Source organism: Macrobrachium rosenbergii, chromosome 40 (assembly GCF_040412425.1).
Source record: "Macrobrachium rosenbergii isolate ZJJX-2024 chromosome 40, ASM4041242v1, whole genome shotgun sequence".
NCBI lineage: Eukaryota > Metazoa > Arthropoda > Malacostraca > Decapoda > Palaemonidae > Macrobrachium > Macrobrachium rosenbergii.
The window spans coordinates 17205166-17229165 of record NC_089780.1 but is presented as its reverse complement, the minus strand read 5'-3'; the positions used below and the strand labels follow the sequence as shown (position 1 = coordinate 17229165).

At 36.2% G+C, this 24000-nt stretch overlaps 1 protein-coding gene across 1 annotated transcript in view; it reads left to right on the top strand.

The window, feature by feature from the left end:
- Positions 1–24000, top strand: part of LOC136826333 (uncharacterized) — a 512729-nt gene that overhangs the window by 336189 nt on the left and 152540 nt on the right. Inside the window, exon 8 of the mRNA XM_067083586.1 lies at positions 777–871. The gene's annotated coding sequence lies outside the window, so the exon portion shown is untranslated. The remainder of the gene's footprint in view (positions 1–776; positions 872–24000) is intronic.

Here is a 24000-nt window from a genome sequence, read left to right as displayed (position 1 = left end):
GAGAGAGAGAGAGAGAGAGAGAGAGAGAGAGAGAGAGAGAGAGAGAGAGAGAGAGAGAGGAAAGAGAGAGAGAGGAGAAAACTTTGGCTTGCATTAAATATTTTTCTCATGCACTAGTGAGCTGTCGGAAGGGAAAATATTAACGTTTATCAGAACCAGAATATAAAATGTATATTTACTAGACGCTTATTAGATGGAGAATTAAAAAATATTAACACTAAAAATAATGGGAGGAAAGTTAATCTATCATTACGGAATATTGAACCTACGTCTCATGAAGATTCTGAAAATTCCGTTAAATGGTTGTAAGAAAAACGTTCACAAGTTCTTATGAATTTTTTAACTCAAAATCATTCGATGATCAATGCTTATTAGTCCAGTATTTTGCTATGGATTTGTAAGAAATATTCTGACCACTTTTTTATTTTATTTCCACAATTCAATTTTATAACATTTTTATTGGGTATTTTTGAGTGGGATGACATCTCACTTATATAATTCCTGTAGTTTTGAAAATAAAACATGCGTGTCTCTGTTAATGCCGTGCGCTATATCCGCTAATACCTGTCCGATTTGCATGAAATCTCCGCTTTTTCTACCAATTTCTCTATCGCGACGATAATGGGAGAGGGAAAAGTGATGAAGATCTTTATTTAATACTTAAAAGTCTTTAGTTTTCAGAGATATATTTTTTATATAATCGTAGTGATAACATATTGTGGCTTGGTTTGCAGGCTGCTGAAACGAAACGAAGTAACGGGAATATTATTTTCCAGATGAGGGGCTTGGCTGTCGAGTTAATTTGACTTCTAACTCACGGCGACTACTTTTTGCGTATAGGTACCCGACGCACAGCAATAGTAACTACCAGGTATGTAACAAAATTTTTGGTTTCCATAACAATTACGGATTGCTCAAACAATAGGGTTAAAAGATTCGTATATATATATATATATATATATATATATATATATATATATATATATATATATATATATATATATCTTTCACGGAGGACCTCAATGATACGAAAGGTTCAAAAGAGGAGATTCTTCATTCCGAAGCTTTCAGAGGACCGTCTGCCTCTATCTTCTTCCGAAAGTTTCGAAATAACGAATCTCCTCTTATGAACCTTCCGTTTTATCGAGGTCCTCTGTGAAAGTAATAAATTTATACACAGTGAATTTGTGTTATTTGAAGTATGCACACACACACAGACACACACACACATATATATATATTATTTACATAATTATATATATAAATATATGTATATATATATATATATATATATATATATATATATATATATATATATATATATATATATATATATATATATATATATATATATATATATATATATATAGATGCACGCACATATATATAATATTTATCTATTTATGTATATAAAAATATAAACATATACATGCATACATACATATATATATATATATATATTCAAAGCACCACGTAATAAGTATAACTGTAGAACAAGAATGCAATTATTATCGTTGGCTTCAAGGCCAGCGCCCAACAAAAAGTGCCCTCTTGGGTCCTTACAGGAGGCATGATGACAATTATGTCGCATTAAAACGAGACGAAATTATACTGTAGCGGCACTTTTCCATTGTTTCCTGAGTGGCCAAGGAGGAGTGAGGAAAGGCGGTGAGAATGAGGAAGAACAGAGAAGGAGCAGGGAAAGGAGGGAGAATAACAGAATTTTGTAAGAGAAAAATAAGACGATGTGAAGACGTGATGATGGCTCGAGTCATAATGCATGTGAGATGATTGTGTAAGAAGGCTAAATTGAAGTAAATGGAAGTAAGCTTGTGTAATCTGAGAGAGAGAGAGAGAGAGAGAGAGAGAGAGAGAGAGAGAGAGAGAGAGAGAGAGCGAGTAAGAATGAAAGTGCTTTATATATATATATATATATATATATATATATATATATATATATATATATATATATATATATATATATATATATATATATATATATATATAATATATATATATATATATATTATATATATACACGGACAAATAGATAGGTAGATAGATAGACAGACGATGAGAGAGAGAGAGAGAGAGAGAGAGGGAAATAAACAAAGCACCTGTGAATGACAAACATCTCTCATTCACAAAACAAGGAAAGCCACTAGTATGCCTTTATACCTATCCCTTTCTCCTATTCCGTAAACCTCCTCCTCCTCCTCCTTCTTCTTCTTCTTATCTCAAGGGAAACCTATCAGGTCCTGTCCAATTAAGTCATCCCAGCGTCGGCCTTCGACGAGCTTTCAGAAAACCGCCGAAACGACCCTTCATCAAATCATCCCATGCATAGAGAATCATCGTCGCGGGAGACGGCAATCCCCCCTAACGGGCGCCCCATCAAACTGACGCATTATCTGGGGAAAGACTTTGATCCGTCGAGAGGTTCTTCAAGGGGGTAACAACGTCCCTGCCGAAAGCATAAAAAAAAGGACCGCCAATGGAGGAGGCCATCAAACTGGTTGCTACTGGCTGCGCTCGTACTGCTGGCGTTGATGACGGCGATGAGCGGCCTTTATCAAGAAGACAATACTTAATGGAAGCTTTGCCGTTTCTCCTCGTTTCCCCGCAAGGGGGATTTTCTCCCCGGCAATTAAGTGGGATCGGCGTGGGATCTGTTTATATCCGCGTCATTTCCTCACGGGGATTGACTTAATCGTTCCTCTTGCTACTCGGGGCGGCTACTTGCGGTTTTTTGTTTATATGAGGGCTTGTTCTTGTTCGTTTGCTCTGTAAGCTACAAGTTTTCAGTTCTTGAAATTTTTCCTTATAACAAAAATGGTGATTTGAAATCAATGCAGCGTTGTAAAACTAAATTACTGCAGTTTGTTCCTGAAACCGAACTACTGTTAAATTGTTAGCGAGGTCATATTTTCTACTATGGCATCCACAAGTAAAATGTCTCATCAGCTATCTTGTTTATTAAAGGAAAATAAATACTTGTTTAGACAATATTGATCTTTTTCTTTGTGGTCGTTTAGCTTAAAAATGGGTCCTTTCGTGGAGCTTTTTAACCATTCAAGAACCTTTATATTCCTTCTATGTTTATATTTTGACCAAGTTTTCGTGTGTTCTGCGCATGCTCGTTTCTAGGTTTGTTATCGTTTTGTCTTCAGTTTATTACAAAATCAAAATCCCCATAAAAATGTTTTTAATACAATTTAACATCAGTGACTGATGATATGTTTTAGACCCGTGGAATTTGTTCCGTAAAATTCCAAGTAATTTCTACATAAGGCTAGCTTGTAAACAAGACTTTTCCTCTGAGAATTCTGTAAATGCTAAGAAGTAATTAAATGGATTTGTTATGAGCATAACATAGTCGATGTACAAGATAACAGAAAATAAATTTTTAAAATTTACTTCTCTGCAGTTTTCATGAGAACGATTTTTGTTGGTGCATAATGATGATTGTAATACAAGCAACAAATCATCAGTGAGGGCAATAATCTTAAAAAAAATATATTTGCACCGATGTTTAGCCTATGGTTCCAACCTTGTATTTTTATTTGTCACTAGGTAATTTCCGTTAAAAGTATTTTTTAGTTCATTAATAATTCACCTTTTACCTTCACTTCTCAGTTCTCTCGTACCAATTCCCTTCTCCCCATCCGCTCGCCATCTGCATATCGTATTCTCTCCAAAGTTACCAGACGAAGAAAAGGCATCTTATACTCTCCTTATTTTTTCCTTTGCCGTAGGAGAGAGTCTCAGCATTGTGGTGAGAGATGAGAGATGAATGGAGTCTCGTACTAACGGAGCCTCTCAAAGAAATGAACTTCCCGTGTTTTTAGTCCCTCAACAGCCATTGCGGTCGAAGCTTTAGGTCCGAGAGGGTACGCTGGGAGATTTCCATGGATTTCCAGGCGTAAGGCCGAGGAGGAGCGATTTGAGGGGTTTGGGGGGGAAGGGGGAGTCTTACTGGCTGGAAATGAGAATCCAGGCCCTAATTTCCCCCCCCCCCCTCTTGGAAGAGTGGCTTCCGAGTTCCAGGCGGTCGTTTGAGTTACGCTGCTGGCATAGAGTATCTTCTTTGGTAGAGATACCAGTTTTGGCTCTTATTTAGGTGGTAATTCCCTCCAGGGCGGGGCTGTTTTTCTTTTCATTTGTGACGATTTTATTCGAAGGCATAATATTGTAACTTAAAAGTTATGAAGGCTATTCTGAATTGAATGAAGGGGTTTTAAAGTTCATAACTGGCAAGTTAGTAGTATAATTTTTTTTACATTTACATTCTAAGCCGCCAGACGGAAAACAATAGTTTCCATATATGAATATGTTTAAGAGATGTTTTTATACGGAGTAAACCCACCCCCCTTCTCTCTCTCTCTCTCTCTCTCTCTCTCTCTCTCTCTCTCTCTCTCTCTCTCTCTCTCTCTCTCTCTCTCTCCTCCCCCACCCCAATAGCCAAACTGTCATAACAGTTATTACTATTATTATTATTACTATTATTATTATTATCATTATTACTATATTTTTTCTGACTGATAGAGTGAAAATAATAACGATAAGGCAAACATTCTCACTGACATTATATTAGAGCGTTTGAACTTATTATGAAAGAGCGTCAGTCACAATTTTATTTATCTTTCCCCCAGTGAAAAGAGGGTTGGAGGAAACGCTCCTATGGACCGGGGATAGAGTGATTGGGCTGAAAGGACTGAATCCTTCGATAACGGATATGACAAACGGGCCTCCGCTAACGTCAAGGGTGATAGGACCATTTCAGGGACAATGTTAAATGGAAACTTCAGTGAGTCATAGCAAACTCATATTGGTATGTGACAGAGGCTAAAGAATTCCATAAATGTTAGTGAAACACTGTTTCATTTTGACGTTGGTATGGTGGTTATGCGTCGTGGCATGCCACTCAGATGTCGCGGGTTCGCGTCTCCCCCGGGGCGATGAAAAATCCCTGGCTCTGCATCATGATCAGTTACTGCCGCAGTGTTTGGGTCTGCGGTGGGAGGTTGAAACCAGCATTCTTTGGAGGCTTGAATTTCAAGTCAGTGGCCCCTCTGTGCTTGTTCCATGTGAATAGGTTTCATCTTCTGAAATAATGATAATAAATAATAGTATTTAAATCTGATGATTAGCTTATCAATTTTATTTTTATCAGCTAGCCAATACTTTGACATCCAGGAAGCTACAGATTGCCAGTAAGTTAGCTGTGAAAATATTCTCAAATCATCAGATATTGATCCTCTTGATTATGACTGCAGACAGTGGTATATGCCCTTTTCTTTAACTTCTTTAATAAAATCTCTAGTTAAGAATCAAGGCAACTTATTAGTTATAACTGAAGAAACATCCAATTTTGATATCATACACGAATACGGATAAATTTCCATCTCAATTTCGCGTCTTGGCTTTTCCTGTCGAATGTCCGAGAGATGGCTGCGTAGGTAAGTGCGTACGTACGCGCGCTGCCTCGTATCTCCTTCAAGTAAAACGAATTCATGGGATGCGGCTCCCTGACCCCCCGAGGGGCTGCCGAGTCAGGAAAGATATACAGCAATAAAGTTTACAACTTTGAAATTGCTTTCGCATCATGCCTGAGAGATGGCATTGCCATGAACATTTCAGGGGAAAGAATAATAAGATGAAAAAAAAAAAATAGAGATAGGATCAGGTAACAAGTATTTTGGAAGAAACGCCATAAGTTTCCTCTAGGCGCCGTTGAAGCGAAAGTGCCTGGGAACTTGGATGGGTGTTGCATCCAGTCCCCCATGAGCTGACATATGGGTTTAAATGACGTAATAAAAGACAGTTTTTAATTCCAACCTCATGTGCTAACACACAGTCTAAATGGCATTATAAAAAAAAACAGTTTTTAATAATAGTTGGTGAAAAGTAGTTTGTGAATGGAAAGAAGATTTGGAACAAAGTTGAAATAAAGGTTCAGCATAGCCTCTGTCAAAAATCTTTCATTTATTAAATCATTTTTAGATTATTATTAAAAAATTCAGTAGATAATTGTCTTAGCAAACATGCAGTTTAGAGGAAATGTCCTGAATAAGGGTGATATGTAAAAGTATGATCGGAAATGTGATAATTAATCAATGCAAAAGGGGAACAAATACCACAAAAACAATTAAAAAGTATTAATACATAAGGAGTAAGACAGAATTGCAGAAATAAGTCAATAAATATGTATCAGCCCAAATTGCAAGAATAAATAACCATATATACTTAACTATCAGGAATAAAGGCGGACTCATCGGGAATAACCATCAGGAATAAAGCCGGAATCATCAGGAATAAAGCCGGAATTCCAAAAAATAAATAAATATGCACCAGCCAAAACTGCGAGAATAAATAAACATGCATCACCCAGAATTCCAAAAATAAATAAGTATATATTGGCCAGAATTGCAAAAGTAAATCGATAAAAAATCATACCTAACGAAAAATAAACGAAAATATACCAAGTTTAGATTCGGCTCTTCGGAAGTGAATCGGAAAATTCCTCTCCCGAACGCAATGGGCCAAGAAGCTTCGTCAGCGGACTCCAGACGGCGTATAATTTCTATCATAAATTTAGCGTCGTCCACAAAATGACTTTAATATCATTTTCTAGACGGAACCTTGATGTTCCAGTAAGCTGTTTCTCTCGGATATCCTGAAGAGAAGGTCTTAATGTAAAAGAAGACATGAAATGAATATGGCGTTTCAAAAGAATAAATCTCTGATATTTTTTTTTATTTAAGTTCTTTATTGACTATATATATAAACAATGCAGGTACAGAGAAACGCCCGCATTAACAAAGTAATAATGATAATGGGAGAAAAAGACTCACTGGGTTTTGTTTACATTTATTTAATTTTTGATATTTAGTGTAAAAAAAATCATACATTAAATATTGTCTTACATCTATACTTGAAAGAAGCTTGAATTTAATATTCCCTTATGTTATCAGTCGCTGGTTAATCTGACGTAACCGGGCACGAAATTAGTATTGGAAAGTAAGGCCTTAATACAATAGTAAAAAATAAAACCTGTAAAATACGGCTGGTTACCATTCTGCTTACGGGGTTAGACACTACTGTTGATGAGCCCCCTGCCAAAGTATATGAAGTGGGTAATACAAACATAACATTTTACATAATCGTTTTCTTAGCTTGCAATAACTCCTGTTACCGTCTGCAGTCAATCTTTGTGATATCAGATGAATACTTTATACGTGAAAATTTCCCCAATATTACCCATTTCATATACTCTGGCAGAGGGCTCACCAGCAGTGTCTAACCCCATAAACAGAACGGTAATCAGCCGTATTTTACAGGTATTTTTTTTTTCTATTATATTAAGGTCCTTCTTTTCCAATACTAATTTCGCACAGGTTACGTCAGATTAATCAGTGACTGAAAATATAAGGGGATATTAAATTCAAGTTTCTTTCCAGTATAGATATCAGAGATTATTGAATGTATGATTTCTTTACTGTAAATATCAGAAATTATTTCATGTAATATTTTCTGCACTATAGAAAAATACAGCCCTCAAGTAAGGAAAAGTGCAACCTCCTTCACTCATAGTCCGGAGACACAAAAACAACTAGGATTAATCTGAAGCTCCTCTCATGATCAACAAGAGCCAGAACTAGTAAAAGAGTACCGTAAGAAACAGTAAGTCATAAAACTGTCTATTTAATTACATATTTCTTGTGGGTCCCTTCTCTGAAAAAGACTAACTCCCTCAGTGAAATTAGATCTTGAGAGAGAGAGAGAGGCGGGGGGGGGGAAGAGAAAGAGCATGATTTATGACGTCCGGAGACATCTGGTGGTACAAAGAAGAGTCACCTATCATCTGTGCTATAGGTCTTATAAGTTAGCAGATCTCGCCTTAGAGAAAAAATTAAGAGTTCTTATTTATTTATTTATTTATTATTATTTTTTTTGGGGGGGTGAACAGTTTAGCCTTATATTTTCTGATTTACCTAAAGCTTAATTCTTTTTTTTTTTATGAACAGTTTATCCTTTATTTTCTGATTTACGTAAAGCTTAATTCTTTTATTATTTTTTTATGAACAGTTTAGCCTTTATTTTCTGATTTACGTAAAGCTTGATTTTTTTTGTTTATGAACAGTTTATCCTTTATTTTCTTATTTACGTTAAACTTAACATCAATTAGAAATCTTAACCTCTCTCTCTCTCTCTCTCTCTCTCTCTCTCTCTCTTCGAAAGTGCGATTTAAAAAAAATATGGGAACGACTGTACCCTTCCACAAGATACAACGGTCTTAAAAGCCAGCTATGTAAAGCGCAGACAGATTTTTAACGAAGGGAATGCTTTTGAGTCGAATTTTAAAAGCAAATCTACAATTATATAATTTAGCTTCTTACAAATTATGTTCTACTATTTTTTATAGTAGTTTAAGTGACATGCGGTTACGTATTAAGCTAATCAGATTAAGTAAATTCCGTTCCTTCCATGTGATACTGCAATTAATTTCTTGAATATTACAAATGTTCTAATTTTGGTAATGATTAATAAAAGTAAGGTTATCATCCAAATAACGTTTTCTTCTTTGATTCTGAAACTCAGATTAGACGTATGAACTATAAAGAATAACAAACCAGATTACGAAACTATATAGAACAAGAGGAAATTGAAATAAAAACCAATAACAAAGACCATGCTCGCTGAAGTGAAAACGTAAGCATTTTAAAGTCGTGAATCTGAGAAAAGATTAACCATGTAATTACGGAAAGAGTAAGTAGAGAATAAAGAATAAAGAGTTATCATAAAGAAAAAAGAAAACTGAAATAAAAACCTATAAAAAAAACCATACATGATGAAATTAAAATTCAAATGTTTTAAAATCGCAAGGCTAGGAAAAGATCAACCATGTAATTACGGAAAGAGGAAGTGGAAAATAAAGAATAAATAGAGAAATATCATAAAAAAAATAATATCGAAATAAAAACCCATAATAAAGGACCATACGTGATGAAGTTCTAATTGAAATGTTTTAAAATCGCGAGCCTAGGAAAAGATCAACGACTTGATTACGGAAAGAGTAAATGGAGAATGAAGATCAAACAGAGAATTATCATTAAAAAAATAAAATTCCAATAAAAACCTATAAAAAAGACTATACGTGATGAAGTTCAAATTCAAATTTTTAAAAATCGCGAGTCTAAGAAAAGATCAATCATGTAATTAAGGAAAGAGTAAGTAGAGAACGAAGAATAAATAGAGAATTATCATAAAGAAAAAAAAGAAAATTGAAATAAAAGCCTATAAAAAAGACTATACGTTACGAAATTAAAATTCAAATTAAAATGTCTTAAAATCGCGACCCTAGGAAAAGACCAGCGACGCGATTACGGAAAGAGGAAGCGGAGAATGAAGAACAAACGGAGAATCGTCATGCAAACCAGATATTGCTTCGCGAAGGGGAAGTGTAAATCTCCGAAACAATGGCCATCCGGAATGACAGACACGACGGGGAAATGTTTTGGTTCGGGTGTCATTTCCGTAAATTTCGGGGGAATGTCCCGGTCGGTGGGGGAGGGAGGGGGTTGGGGGGGGAGTGGATGTCGAAACGCTGGCTGCATATCTTATCGAAAGCAGAACCGTTTGCCTATGTCATTTGTTCGGGGTAAATAAATAAGAAAATAGACGAATGAGTGAATAGATAAACAGAGAAGTAAATAGATAGAGAAATAGATAAATAAATAAATAATATAGATGAAGGAATAAATATATAAACACGTCAAATTAATTAACTGAATGAAATTAATAAATTTAATAAATAGATCAATAAAATGAATAAATGAATATATTGATTAATTTTATTAAAATAATTTGATTAATAAATGAATAAATGTGATCAATAAATAAATGTGATTCATAAACATATAAATTTGATTCATAAGCAAATAAATTATTTAATTAAATACATTCAATACATCAATAAATAATACAAGTAAAACGATTAAATAATTCAATAGAAAATAGATAAATAATTAAATAAATAGATAAATCGCCAGAAAATCCCACCTGTGTTTTTCCATGACGCGTAAAAACGGGGGATTTATTTTCATTCAAATTAAACGAAAAATGATACGAATTAATTGTTGAAAGATGTCGACAATCTAGTGACTGATGGCCAGTATTATTTCAAAAAATACGATTGTTATTCCTAATTTATTTTACGATACAAAAAGAATACTATTATTCTATAGCGATCATAAATTTCCATTGTTAGTGATACGTAAAGCTCACAGCTGAAATGGAAAGTTTCCTACGTCGATTGATATTAGCAGTAATTATTTTTTTTAAACGTTTTAATTTTACCTTCATCACATATGTTCTTTGTTATGGCGTTTTTTTAATTTCCTTTTTTTTATTTCTATTGCTTGTGTCTATTTGGGTTTCAGCGTCTGAAAGAAAAACCTTATTTGTATGATGCTATTTTGAGTGAATGTTTCAAAAAAATCGTGGTCCTTCCTCTTAGTTATAGCAGAGAATTGGCGTTCTTGGTATTTTTGCAAATAATTTATTGCTTAAGGTGTAATTTATGTTCTCGAAAGCCTTATCAGGATGTGCCTACTGCCACTGTTATTGATATAAAAAAAACTTTTACGTAAAGTTCTAAAATATGGACATCAGTAGATTCTACTGCTTTCCAAAATATATTGAACGTATTCTCTGAAAGTTAAGGAAAGACAATTCATTCGTTGTCCTCAAGAAGAGAGAGAGAGAGAGAGAGAGAGAGAGAGAGAGAGAGAGAGAGAGAGAGAGAGAGAGAGAGATCCCACAAGGAACATAGGTTGCTCAGTGTATGTTTTCAGTCAGGAAATACCCCCGAAGATATAAACAACTACAAATAAACTCATTAATGTTTTGGACCACCCAAAGCCTTATGACTGTTTGGCTGTTACGTCAGTTTAACGACACGAAATTCGATGCAATTACAGTGTTTACGATGTCAAAATTCCCACCCGCAAGGCTCAGACATATGAATGATTCTGTCGAGTGTGTTTGTGTTTCATTATGGCTTTGAGACTGTGCATTTTAATTCTGTTTCGTATATATATATATATATATATATATATATATATATATATATATATATATATATATATATATATATATATATATATATATATATATATATATATATATATATTTGCGATCAAAATGAGTTATTAAACATAGGACAATCTGATAACCCTCTAGTCATGAGAATGTAGGTATGTACCGAAGAGCTGTATTCAGGCTCCTCAATACATATCTGGCATTGTTTTGACAGCTCGGTTAATGAAATATATTCCAGAACAGATTTTCCTTTACCTCGAAAGGCAACCAATGATTACAAACGATGCAAAGATATGTTTACGCCTGAGAACACTTAATAGTTTTCGTAATTCGCATGGAAATCTGATACACATTTGAAACTTTTTTTTTTTTTATTCAACGAAAAAAAACTGTTGCCGCTTCATAACAAAACTTAAATAAGAAACCCGGTTAGTGATATTGCATATTGCTATTTACCGTAAAATAAGTGCCTGCCGAAAAAATATTGCAAATACGAAAAAAAGATTGTTTTGCCTCAATGTCTGTCATTTTACCTTACCTTGCATCAATGTATCTACCTTCTCTCTCCTTCCAGATCCATCTTTCCCTTTTTTTCCTTCCCAAAATCCTGACCCGCCTGATATCTCAATAAAGCTTCCTCCCACTTGTCTACGGCCCTCAGAGCAGATGCTGCAAAAAACGCCAATATTTTAGAAAACGGTCGACGCCTGGTGTCGAGGTGGGTAGACCAAATATCTTTTCCTCTCATCTCTCTCTCTCTCTCTCTCTCTCTCTCTCTCTCTCTCTCTCTCTCTCTCTCTCTCTCTCTCAACATTTTTCTTCTCGAACCCGTAAATCCCGTCCTTCTCAGAAGGAGGAGGCGCTTTTCAAATATCGGAGTGAAAGAAGAAATTTCGCCTTCCATGTTCTCGTTTTTTTTGTAAGTGTGATCTCTAAGTCTTTGACCATTTTTTGAACTTTTCTTCTTTTCGAGTTTTTCAAAACCGTCTCTTTTCGTTTGATGATGAATTTTTTTAGTCATTATTAAAATTTCTTCTTTTAAAAAATTTTTTTTACAGCAGTGGAAGAAGAAATTTCTTCTTCCGTGTTCTAGTTTTTTTTTTTTTTTTTTGTTAGTTTGACTTCTAAGTCTTCAACCATTTTGTGAAATTTTGCTTTTTCGAATTTTTTTTTTTTTTGTCCCAATTCTGTACTCTTGTTTATGACTTCAGCGTGAATATCAAACTATTATTTTACTCTTCGTGATTGGCAAGATTAAAAAACCATTCAATTTTCAACTTAGCAACACCCAGGCAGTGTTTAGTATGGGAGTTTCAGAAAGTAAACTTCTTTAACCAATTTATGACATCAGCTCCCTTTATTTCCAATACCCACGCAATCATTCTATTTCCAAACACCTCCACTTCGTCTGCTTCTCTACACCCAACTCTATCATTTACCACCCCAATTCGTCCCTCCTAATCGCCTACCATCGAAGGCAGCCACTCTATTGTAATTTCTTCAGAAAAAAAGGAAGTTCCACCATCAAAAGAAAAGCAACCTTTGCAGTTTGTTTTGCCTGTTTTTTATGTCTTCCCGTGAGCTGAATCGCAGTAATAGATTTGATAGTAGATCCGAATAACCTTTTATTATCTGCACTAAAGGTTTGACAAAATGACCTTGGTCGCTTGTGACATTATCACCCTACTCGCAAGTCAGTGTCCACTAAATATATACCCGCCGTCGTCTTCAGGCATGTTGACATAGAAAGCTCTCTAGATGAGTATGTGAATATCTTTTGTTTGATATACATGAATGCTGAAATAGCTGTCAACTGAATAATGAAAAGATTTTCAGGTTTTATATATTATATATATATATATATATATATATATATATATATATATATATATATATATATATATATTGTATGTATACACATATATATGTATATATATATATATATATATATATATATATATATATATATATATATATATACATACTAATATATATATATATATATATATATAAGGTTTTATTCATTTACATCATTTTGCTATTAGGAAAACTGCTCAAAAGCACGGACTCATATATATATACGCAAGCCTCGTTATAATTCATTCTGCGAAGCTGAAAATGATTGAATGAAGCGGTGAATTATTAAACACTTTTGATTATATTAGGGCAAAAGGTCATTTCACATTTTTTAAACTGGGATGTTACAAACATCTATCCTTGAAGTTGAAAAAAACTAGGAAAAAAAATCCACACATAAGTTATGACTTGGGAGAACCGAACAGAGCACACACATAGAGAACAGAGCGCTCTGTGAAGAGTAACAATAGATCGAGATCAATAGAAAAAAGTTCTCCCTTAGCTGCTGCTTAAAACAATAGACAGAATCAGGCAGCCCATATTCCGTAGGGAATTTCTTTTGTTGCAGAGTTGTCGGTCCGAAAACATTTCTGTTTTTCTATTGCTGATCTCATTTCCCTAAAGAAAAGAGGCTGGCATGGATAAACAAGACAGGGGAGGGGGGGGCGTTGTGGGCGGGGTGGGGTGGCGGAGGTATACCTGCACATAGCGATAAGGAAATAAAAACAAGAAGGAATATATTCGATGGTACCTAAGGGTGTACTTTAGACAGCCTCAAGTCCTATAAATAATGTCCCGGGAGCCTAAAGGAAAATTGCGTTCAGACTGATATTTTTATGTGTGTTCTGATGCTAATATTACCTTACTTATAAAATAATGAGATTTGTTGCCTCTGCCATAAAACCGTTTCTCTATTGATGTTTGATATCAAGTTCAATTTCTCATTTGTTGCATTGACTTTTGAAACACATCAAAAGAATGTTTCTGTGATCTGTTTGTCTGGGATGTTAACGACAGGACCCCATTGCAAGGCTTGTTTATACAAAGCAAGAAAAACAGAGAGAGAGAGAGAGAGAGAGAGAGAGAGAGAGATGACCACTGACCATTTGAGCGGCTAGAGTGCTCAAAAGTGTGTTAACACCACTTGGACAGAGAGTAATTGACTTTGTAGTTTATGTTAGCATGTCTGCTTTTGTTAAGTAAACTGACAGTAAAGCTTGTATATACAAGTGTATGTAACTGTAATAGCCATGAAGCCTTCTTAATCGAGAGGGTAAAATTACTTTGCGGTTATTACAGTTAAAAATGTGTATCCGGTAAAAAGTGACCAGTAGATTCTGTATATTGTATATGTGTACTTTTTAGTCACGTTGATATGATTTGTATTTTTTATGTTACCGTAACTCTTAAACGCAATACTCGTGCATTACCAAGTTTTTTTTTAAGTACGAATTCATCAGTTTTTCTGGGTTTGTTTCCCTGTCAATCTATCTGTCTGTCAGTCTGTCTCTCTCTCTCTTTTTTTTCTCCCGTAAAAAAATGCCCCTTTCTTCGTGTTCCCTTTCAATATTGATAACGAGGGCACGGGATGAAAAGAGTATCACAAACTTTTTAAAAAGTTTCCTCTTCGGAAAGAGAGATAAAAGTAATTGCAAAACTTTCAATCTCTAACCCGAGCGCCTCATTTTAGCAGCGGCCTTTGATCAGATTCGGTAAGTTTTCGGGAAGAAATACCGAGATTAGGAATAGCTTACCAGGTTCTCAGTAGTAGCAGCAGCGGCAGCAGCAGCAGGAGAAGGAGACCTACTGACGCAAGTTTATCCATTAGGGATATAGACGCGGATATACGCCTTCTGAAGGATGCTTCCGTTGCTGGGAAACAGTGTACGGGTTTTATTTTTACTTGACTGTTTGAGTACGTGTTAATACTCAGTATTGTCTCCTGCAGCTGAAAAAGGATTTTTTTATGTGTTTTTTTTTTTTTTACATAATCATCCGAGTACATGTTAAAACCTACAGCTATCTCCTTCAGCTAAAAAAGAAAAAACCGATCCCTCCCCACCCTGTCTCTCTGTCTGTCTCTCTCTCTCTCTCTCTCTCTCTCTCTCTCTCTCTCTCTCTCTCTCTCTCTCTCTCTCTATATATATATATATATATATATATATATATATATATATATATATATATATATATATATATATATATATATATATATATATATATACATATACACCTCCTGAAGGATGTTTTCATAGCTGGCAAACATTGTACGTTTTTTTTTTTTTACCTAACTATTCAAGTACCTGTTAAAACCTGCTACTATCTCCTGCAGCTAAAAAAAAAAAAAGGATTTTTTTAAATGTCGGTTTTTTCTGCATAACCTCCTGTTAAAACCTACAGCTATCTCTTTCAGCCCAAAAAGAAAAAAAATCGATCCCCCTCTCTCTCTCTCTCTCTCTCTCTCTCTCTCTCTCTCTCTCTCTCTCTCTCTCTCTCTCTCTCTCTCTGTATATATATTTCAGAAAATATGGCTGCTACAAGTTTTAAAGGACACATATATGCATTTCATAGCTTCAATGCTTTAAGATGTGATGAAAGAATTTATGGAGTCAGATGGAAGTAGGTCGAGAGACTCGAGGTAAAATCTTTGTGTTCAACAAATAGTTTGATTCCTCAGCAATATTGCCGGTCAGGTGATCTTCCGAAGTGTTATGTATATTCGTGAGTACGTGCGTTAATTTGATCTAGATTACGCCAAAATCTGCCCTAAAAGTGAGTTTGATCGTTCATTAACGTGATAGAACTGCAGTTGTCTAGACGTAGCTTTGGAGAGGATCCAGGCTTAAATAGGCAGATAAGGTAGAGTTTGAAATCTCTGTTTTTATGGGAGAAAATTGAACTTGTGATTTTTACCATGATTTTCTAATCATTATGAACTTTTGAACTGGTGTGGGAGATTTAATATGAATATTCATACCTCTTTTATATTATTATTTTGTCATGTTACGTTTGCCATATCTTGGCTATGCATTTTACACTTTCCATTATTGTGTTTTGCATTTCATGTATTTTTGGGAGTTTTCTATCATGTTTGATTCTTCCGACAGATGTCTGTGGACAGATGTCGGTGGACAGTGTGGACTGTTTCAGAATAACATGTGGTAGACTGCTTTTGACATGACTAGTTATTGATTTGGGGAGTATGTGTGAGTTTGGATATTTTCAGGCTATTAGCCATAGTGAGACTTCTTTAATCAGAAGTGTTTTGCAGTTCAGAGTTTAGTTATCTAACTCGATATTTCATTTATTATGCATTTTAATCTTTGCTTTGTTTTGTTCATTTCTTGTTGGGTTATTTGAATAATAAACCTATTTTTGTAGAAACTATTGCGTTTCTTTAAATAGTCCATTTAATTGATTTGGTGAGAATGAGTGCGATTCGGGTGGGTGAACTTCGGAAAACGATGAGAGAGAGAGAGAGAGAGGCGATACACAGAGAGAGAGAGAGAGAGAGGTGATACACGGTGAGAGAGAGAGAGAGAGAGAGAGAGAGAGAGAGGAGAAAAATAGATGTAAGTGTTGCCGTGAGCGAACGTTCATACGCCTCCGTTTCATGATTAAAGATCGTTGGAGCACGTTACGTACACCTTCAAAAGGGTGTTAATTCTGTCCTCGTTACAGAAAAATTGGTGGCAGCATGATTTTAACGTCTTTAGTGATGGCGAAAGAGGGAGATTGCTAATAGACTAATTGGTAACGTTGATGCCCAAGGCATAGGCGACTTCACCTAAGAGCTAAGGCGACGGGTCAGTGTTGAATGACTGAGTAGGTCGTGATTACGTGTGAAATGCGGGGAACCTTTCCTCTTTTTTCCGTTTCTATTCGAGTACTGGGAGTGGGGAGTTGTGAAATAGATCTGGTTGATCTCTAGAGCAATTTTGGGGTTAACAAAATACCCAAATAAGTGTGAATAGTGGCGATTGTGAGTTAATTACGCAAAGTGATGATTCAACTAGAAACGCGCTGGGTGTCTTTTTTTGCTTCGCCGTCAGTCGAGTAGGTGACGTCACAGGCTGCACACAGCTCTGTTGAGAGATAGGTACTTCGTTTTCTGTTTCAAAATTGGTAAGTACCCCATTCTCGTAAGTTGCGCAGAACGCCGTTTTCTGTTCTTCTTTTTAGAGGGGTAACTTGTGCCTTTCTCTAGTGTTCTTTTTGGTTTCTCTTTTTATGTTGTTACGCTCAGGGCGTGTGATTACTCACAAAATGCCGGACGATGCAGCAAGCACATCCCAATCAATTGTGGTGCATAAAGTGACGAACATTAAGTGCGGGAATTACAAATTTTAAAGGGCTAGTTGACGGAAAGCTAACCCAAAATATAGAAACTTTCATTGAGTCAGTGAACAATTATCTGAATTCCAAGAAAATTACGAATGGCGCTGAAGCTTTAACAGAGGCTAAATCATTTCTGGATTTAGATAAAGGAGATATTGGGAAACGAGCACGCAGTTTCGGGTTCAGAAGGTGTAAAACTTGGAATGAACTGCAGAAATTTCTACGAGCTACTTATGGCGGAGTTCAACGTGAATGCGCAGTTCGGAATTTGCGAGAGTTTCTCAAAATAAAGAAAGGCAATGATTCACTAGTCACATACAGTGCGAATTTATTTGATGCAGTAGTTGAGTTAAAGAAATCTATAACAGGTTCTCCATGGGTAACTGGAAATAATATCTCCTTAGATAATTTTGAAAGATTGTTACACTTTGCTTGCCTTTTAACGTCGGTCCCAGATGTAATTGTAGATAGTTTTGATAAGAGAATTGATCAGGATACAGATGAATCCTTTTGTTTGCACAGATTAACAAAAATCTAGCAAAATGCCCGACACTGGACAGTAGTTTTGTACAGGGAGGTGCAAAGATGTCAGCTGCGGTTTCAAACCACAGAATAATGATAGTCGCTCGCATTCGGGAAATGATGCAACAGCGAAGACATGTGCACGAGTAGAATCGAAGAAAATTCCAGAGAGATCAGTCACAACGATACGTTGTTTTAATTGTGATAAAATAGGCCATAGTAAGTCAAATTGCAGAGTGAGATATTGTTCAGTTTGCAAATCTTCAGATCATGGATGGAGATTTTGCCCAGCCACAAAGAGTAGAGATTATTCAGGGAAGTCACGGGGAGGTTTTTCTAGATATGACAGGAGAATTCCACAAGATGCAAGTTCTAGATACACAAAGGAACAGCAGAATTTTCACAAGATAAGTTCGAAAACGGACACAGGATAATGACTAATCAGGTCGTAGAGTCACTAGAACCTAGGCCGATTGTACGTGGATTCTCTAATGGCAATGAAATTCATATTTTCATTGATTCTGGTAGCTCAGTTAACTTAGTAAATGCTGACCTTTTTCACTCGAGGTTTCCAGAGTGCAAATTAGTCCCTTCTAGTGAGACAGTGTGTGATGTACAAGCGAGGAAACTGAATATTTTAGGTTCGTCATTTCTTACGCTTTGTATCGGTGGAAAGACAATAGTAGAATCATTTTTGGTCATAGAAGGATTAGCCTTAGGTGAAATGGTTTTGCTAGGACACCCTTCTTGTATGCGACATAACATCAACATTCTTACGGGAGTTCAGGGGATTACAATAGGTGAGTCAGGTTGTTTTGTTCCATATATACACAGGAAAAAACTTGTGAGAAACTTAAGACACAGTCTGAGACATGTGTAACACAGTCATTAGAGAGTGAAGATATTCCGCAAAGATCTTTCAAAGGATTTTTGTTGGAAGATGTTGAATTGCAACCACGCGAGTTCCTACATTAGTTAAAGTGTCGCTGAAAGAGAAAAAGTTTCCTTCTCAAGTGTGCGTTGTTGAGGGAACCGAGAAACTCAAAGACGTTGTGAGTACGGTGTCAGTGAATGAAATTTCAGTCGCAGGCGTGACTTCAGTAGAATTAGTTAGCTATCAAGACTCAGTGAAAAATATCACAAGGGTACTTATGTAATTGATTTTGAAGAGTTTAATGAAGAGCATAAATTAGTGAGTTTTTGTGGAGACGGGAATATGTTTCCTAACGAGGAGCAACAGTTCCGAAGTCAGGTTCTACATGAACACTTGGCTAAAGTTGATTATCCTGAATATTCAGATAAAGTAGAGAAAGTGTTGAAAGAATATCTAGATATCATTGCTTTGAAGGAGATAAATTAGGAGTTACAGATGTTTTAGAACATTCAATCCGCCTAGAAAAGGGTACAAATCCCATATATATTCCAGCATATCGAATTCCTTTTAAGATCAGAGAAGAAGTAGAAAAAGAAGTTCAGAAGTGGGAGTCGGAAGGCATTATCAGACCGTCCAATTCTCCGTTTAATTTTCCTTTGCTTGCAGTTCCTAAGAAAGACGGTAGTATCAGAGTTTGTGTAGATTTTCGTAAATTGAATGAAAAAACATGCCCAGATAGATATCCGGTAGCTTGTTTGCCTGATTTGTTTGTTGAGATCGGTGGCAAGAATATATATTCATCTATAGATCTTATGCAAGGGTTTTTACAAGTTCCCCTTTGTGAGAGTAGCCGTAAATATACAGCATTTTCGGTACCAAAGGGACATTACGAGTTTAATAGGATGCCTTTTGGATTACAAGGGTCCCCAATAACATTTACTAGACTGGTTAACACAGTACTTCATGGCTTGTTAGGAAAGTCGGTGTTTGTGTACATGGATGATATTCTCATATGCACAGATACAATTGAAGAACATCTAAAGGTGTTAAAAGAAGTCCTTAAGCGATTACGGTTCGCTGGGTTAAAGGTCAAATTGGCCAAATGTGAGTTTCTGAAGAGAAAATTGTCTATTTAGGACATGTTATCTCTAAAGAGGGAGTTAGAGTGAATGATGAGAAAGTTAAAGCCATTGTGAATTTTCCAGTTCCCAAAACCAGGAAACAGATTCGTTCGTTCCTAGGTATGTCGGGTTTCTTTCGCCGTTTTGTGCGGAATTTTTCTACAATAGCGTCTCCATTGACAGATTTGTTACGAGAAGACGTTAAGTTTGTTTGGGGTGATAGTCAACAATTAGCTTTTGAGAAGCTTAAGAACGCTTTGGTGAACCCACCAGTTTTGAAGTTTCAGATTTTAGTCAACCGTTCACCTTAGTGACTGACGCGAGTCAGGAAGGTATAGGTGCGTGTTTGATGCAGAAATTTGAGGGGAAATTACACCCAATTGCTTTTTATAGCAGAAAGTTCAAAACGCGTGGTAGTAACGAAAGGCTGATGTCAGTTGTGGACAAGGAGGCTTTCGCAGTCGTCTCTAGCCTTGTTCATTTTAAGATGTTGTTGTTGGGAAATAAAGTTGAGATTTTTACAGATCATCAACCGTTGTTAGAGCTTTTAATAAGCCAAATTTGTCGCCCAAGAGAGCACGTTGGTTCCTAACATTGAGAGATTTTGATGCAAACCTCAAATACATTGAAGGTAAGCATAATGTAGTTGCAGATGCATTGAGCAGATATTTTCCGGTCGAGGATGAGGAAATACACACCGAATCCTGTGTGGGAGAAGAGAGTAAATATTTGGTGTCTAATGTCTCTGATATTAGTAATTCTGAGAGATCGCATGTAGAGGACATACACGTTCCTACAGTGCATACTTCGGGGAGAAATACTGAGTCGGCAGTCTCGGGAGAGATTGTTATTCGTGATAGTGAGAGTAACGCAGTGTGTTATATTACGGGTGAAAATGTCACTTGGGACATAGGCTTGCTGGAACAAAAGCAAGATGAAGATAAATTGTTGTCAGATGCTAAGGCATTTCTTAAGGGAGTTTCACCGAAGAAAGGGTATAAGTTGCCTTTTTCTGGTCTAGAGTTGGAGAATAATTTATTGGTGAGAAAAGTTAAGTATAACTTGCGAAGTACTAGAAGCATGGGTGAGATTACACAAATCATCGTGCCAGAGAGTCTAGTACCACAAGTTCTAGACATTGTACATTGTAAATTTGGTTCTCCTCATTTGGGTGTAGACAAGACGTATGAAAACGTCAGGTCAAAGTTCTTTTGGAAAAATATGTTTTCCGCAGTAGAAGCCTTTGTGAAGAAGTGTGCTATTTGCAATGCGAATAAGCCAGCGACGACAGTGTCGTGTCGTTTGGGTTCATATCCCATACCACATAGGCCGTTTCAGAGAGTGCATATGGATATTCTGGGTAACTTCTCAGAGTCCGCTTATGGTTATAGACATTTATTAGTAGTTGTTGATGAGTTGACTCGCTTTGTCGAGATTTTCCCACTGAAATACAAATCAGCTGAGGAAGTTGCTATAGCGTTCTTTAAGGGGATAATTTGTCGATATGGTGTTCCAGAATGTCTGATCACAGACAATGGTAGGGAGTTTATTAATAAGACTTTAGACGGTCTTGCTAATTTGTTGGGGATAAAGAAAGTATCTATAATCCCATATAGACCTGAAGCAAATGGGTTGTGTGAGAGGGCGAATCGGAAAGTAATCGAAGCTTTGCGCATGACGGTGGGAGGTTCCGATACACATTGGGACAGATCTTTGGATGAAGTGCGATATAGTATCAATACTATGATGAATGACACAATTAAGATATCTCCAGCAGAAGCTTTGTATGGATACAAGTTGAAAGGACCTTTTGATTTGTTACCAGAGTGTGTTCAGGGTGATGTTACGGTCACTTCGTTGATAAATACAGCGAGAGAAAAGATTTGCACGTATCAGTAAAGAACTTGAACTTAGTTCGCGTGCAATGGTAGAGAAAAGTAACACGAAATCGAGGGGAGTAGCTTTTTCGATGGGTGATAGAGTGTTTGTTAAAGTGAATGTTCGGAATGATCTGAATTATAAGTTAAGTCCGAAGTTCCACGGACCTTTTGAGATTGTAGAGATCAAAAGAGGGAATAGATTTGTAGTTAAAGATGTAAACACTGGAGTGACGAAATTGACCCATATTTCGAAGTTAAAGAAAGTTGGGATGTAATGGAACGTTTGTTTATAGTTAGAGGGATAGATGGGTTAATATTTGTATATATATGATATTTTTTTTTTTGTCTCTTGTTCATTTTAGATGTTGAAGTTCTTAGTCATTTGTTTTCGAATGATTTTAGAAGTTGAGACATGGGCTAGTTTCATACGAGATTTGACTCGTGTGTTAGTGTGTTGTTGTGTTATGATGTGTTTCATCATCTGACGCAATATGTGTGTTGTTTAGGATTTTTTTTTTTGGGAGATACTTAGTATATCGGACCGAACAAGTCTGATCTTTTTTTCGGGTTGGGAGATCGTATTTGAGTGTTTGGATTTTTTTTCCAGTTTCTTTTTTTGTTAAATAAAGGGAGCTGTGTTGTGAGTAGTTGTAGTTGTTATGATCATGGGAGCGATTGCCATTACGTCAATTGCTATTTTGTTGAGAGGTAGTCAGGTGTTGCGAAATGTTTGCTAACCGGAGTAGAACTTTCATGTCTTTTACGAGATATGATACCTTTTAGTGTTTGGATAGAATTTTTTTTATGGGTGAGTTCCGTAGAGTTGTTGTGCTTAATAGTGAGTTGACTGTGATTATTCTGAGATACAAACTTGGAATTAGTTCACATTGTGAGTGTTTACTTTTGCATTAGTAGTTTTGTTTGGTTCAGTAACATGAAACCTTTTTGTTATTAGACCTTTTTCGAGTGTTTTTGGGAGACTCAGTAGTGACATGGGATAGAGTAGAGACCATGTTCATTTTGGGAGATCGATGTCAAGGTTCGGGAGTTGATTGTAAGACGAGTTGTACTTTGGTTAGAGAGAGGTGTGTGTGTGACAGTAGTGTTTTCCAGTTGCGAGTTGTGTCTGTGGGTGGTTGTGAATTATCATTGGTTCATAGACAGACTCCGACAGAATGTGACTTTAGACAGTTCCTGCGAGATTACCACATTGAGTCCACCAGTACTCTTCCTGCCGTGTTTTTACAAGGAGTATGCAGTTACAATGATGTGCCAGAGCAACAAGTCGACGACATTCGTTCATCGAGGGTCCGAGCAGTTCGATTCATCCTGCAGAATCCTGTCTACGGAATTTCTCGTACTTAGCCGTGCTGTATTCAACAGTTCGAGAAGATAATTATCGTCATACGCATAACGAGCATTTGGTAGTGGAGGTACCTACAACCAAGGTGCCAATGACGGTTCCACCGTTGGAAGACATTGACGATTCCGTGATGTTCCAGTATCAGGAATATATTATGCCGACAATTTTAATTGTCTTAATAGCTATTTTACTGATAATTCTTGTTGTGGGGTAGTTAAAGCTTATTCGTGTTTGTAAGATTACATGTAAAGGCTCTAAGAACTCAACCCCAGTGACTTTGGAAGTGCGTCATGAGAGCAGTCCTTAAAGCTGCAGTGCAGTAGACATTGCTAATTGATCATAGTCCTATTCTGTTATGTTTTATACATATGCTTTTGTTTTAGTTTGCCGTTGAGGAGAGCGAGACGCTCTTATGTGGTGGCCGAGCTCTATTTCAGAAAATATGGCTGCTACAAGTTTTAAAGGACACATATATGCATTTCATAGCTTCAATGCTTTAAGATGTGATGAAAGAATTTATGGAGTCAGATGGAAGTAGGTCGAGAGACTCGAGGTAAAATCTTTGTGTTCAACAAATAGTTTGATTCCTCAGCAATATTGCCGGTCAGGTGATCTTCCGAAGTGTTATGTATATTCGTGAGTACGTGCGTTAATTTGATCTAGATTACGCCAAAATCTGCCCTAAAAGTGAGTTTGATCGTTCATTAACGTGATAGAACTGCAGTTGTCTAGACGTAGCTTTGGAGAGGATCCAGGCTTAAATAGGCAGATAAGGTAGAGTTTGAAATCTCTGTTTTTATGGGAGAAAATTGAACTTGTGATTTTTTACCATGATTTTCTAATCATTATGAACTTTTGAACTGGTGTGGGAGATTTAATATGAATATTCATACCTCTTTTATATTATTATTTTGTCATGTTACGTTTGCCATATCTTGGCTA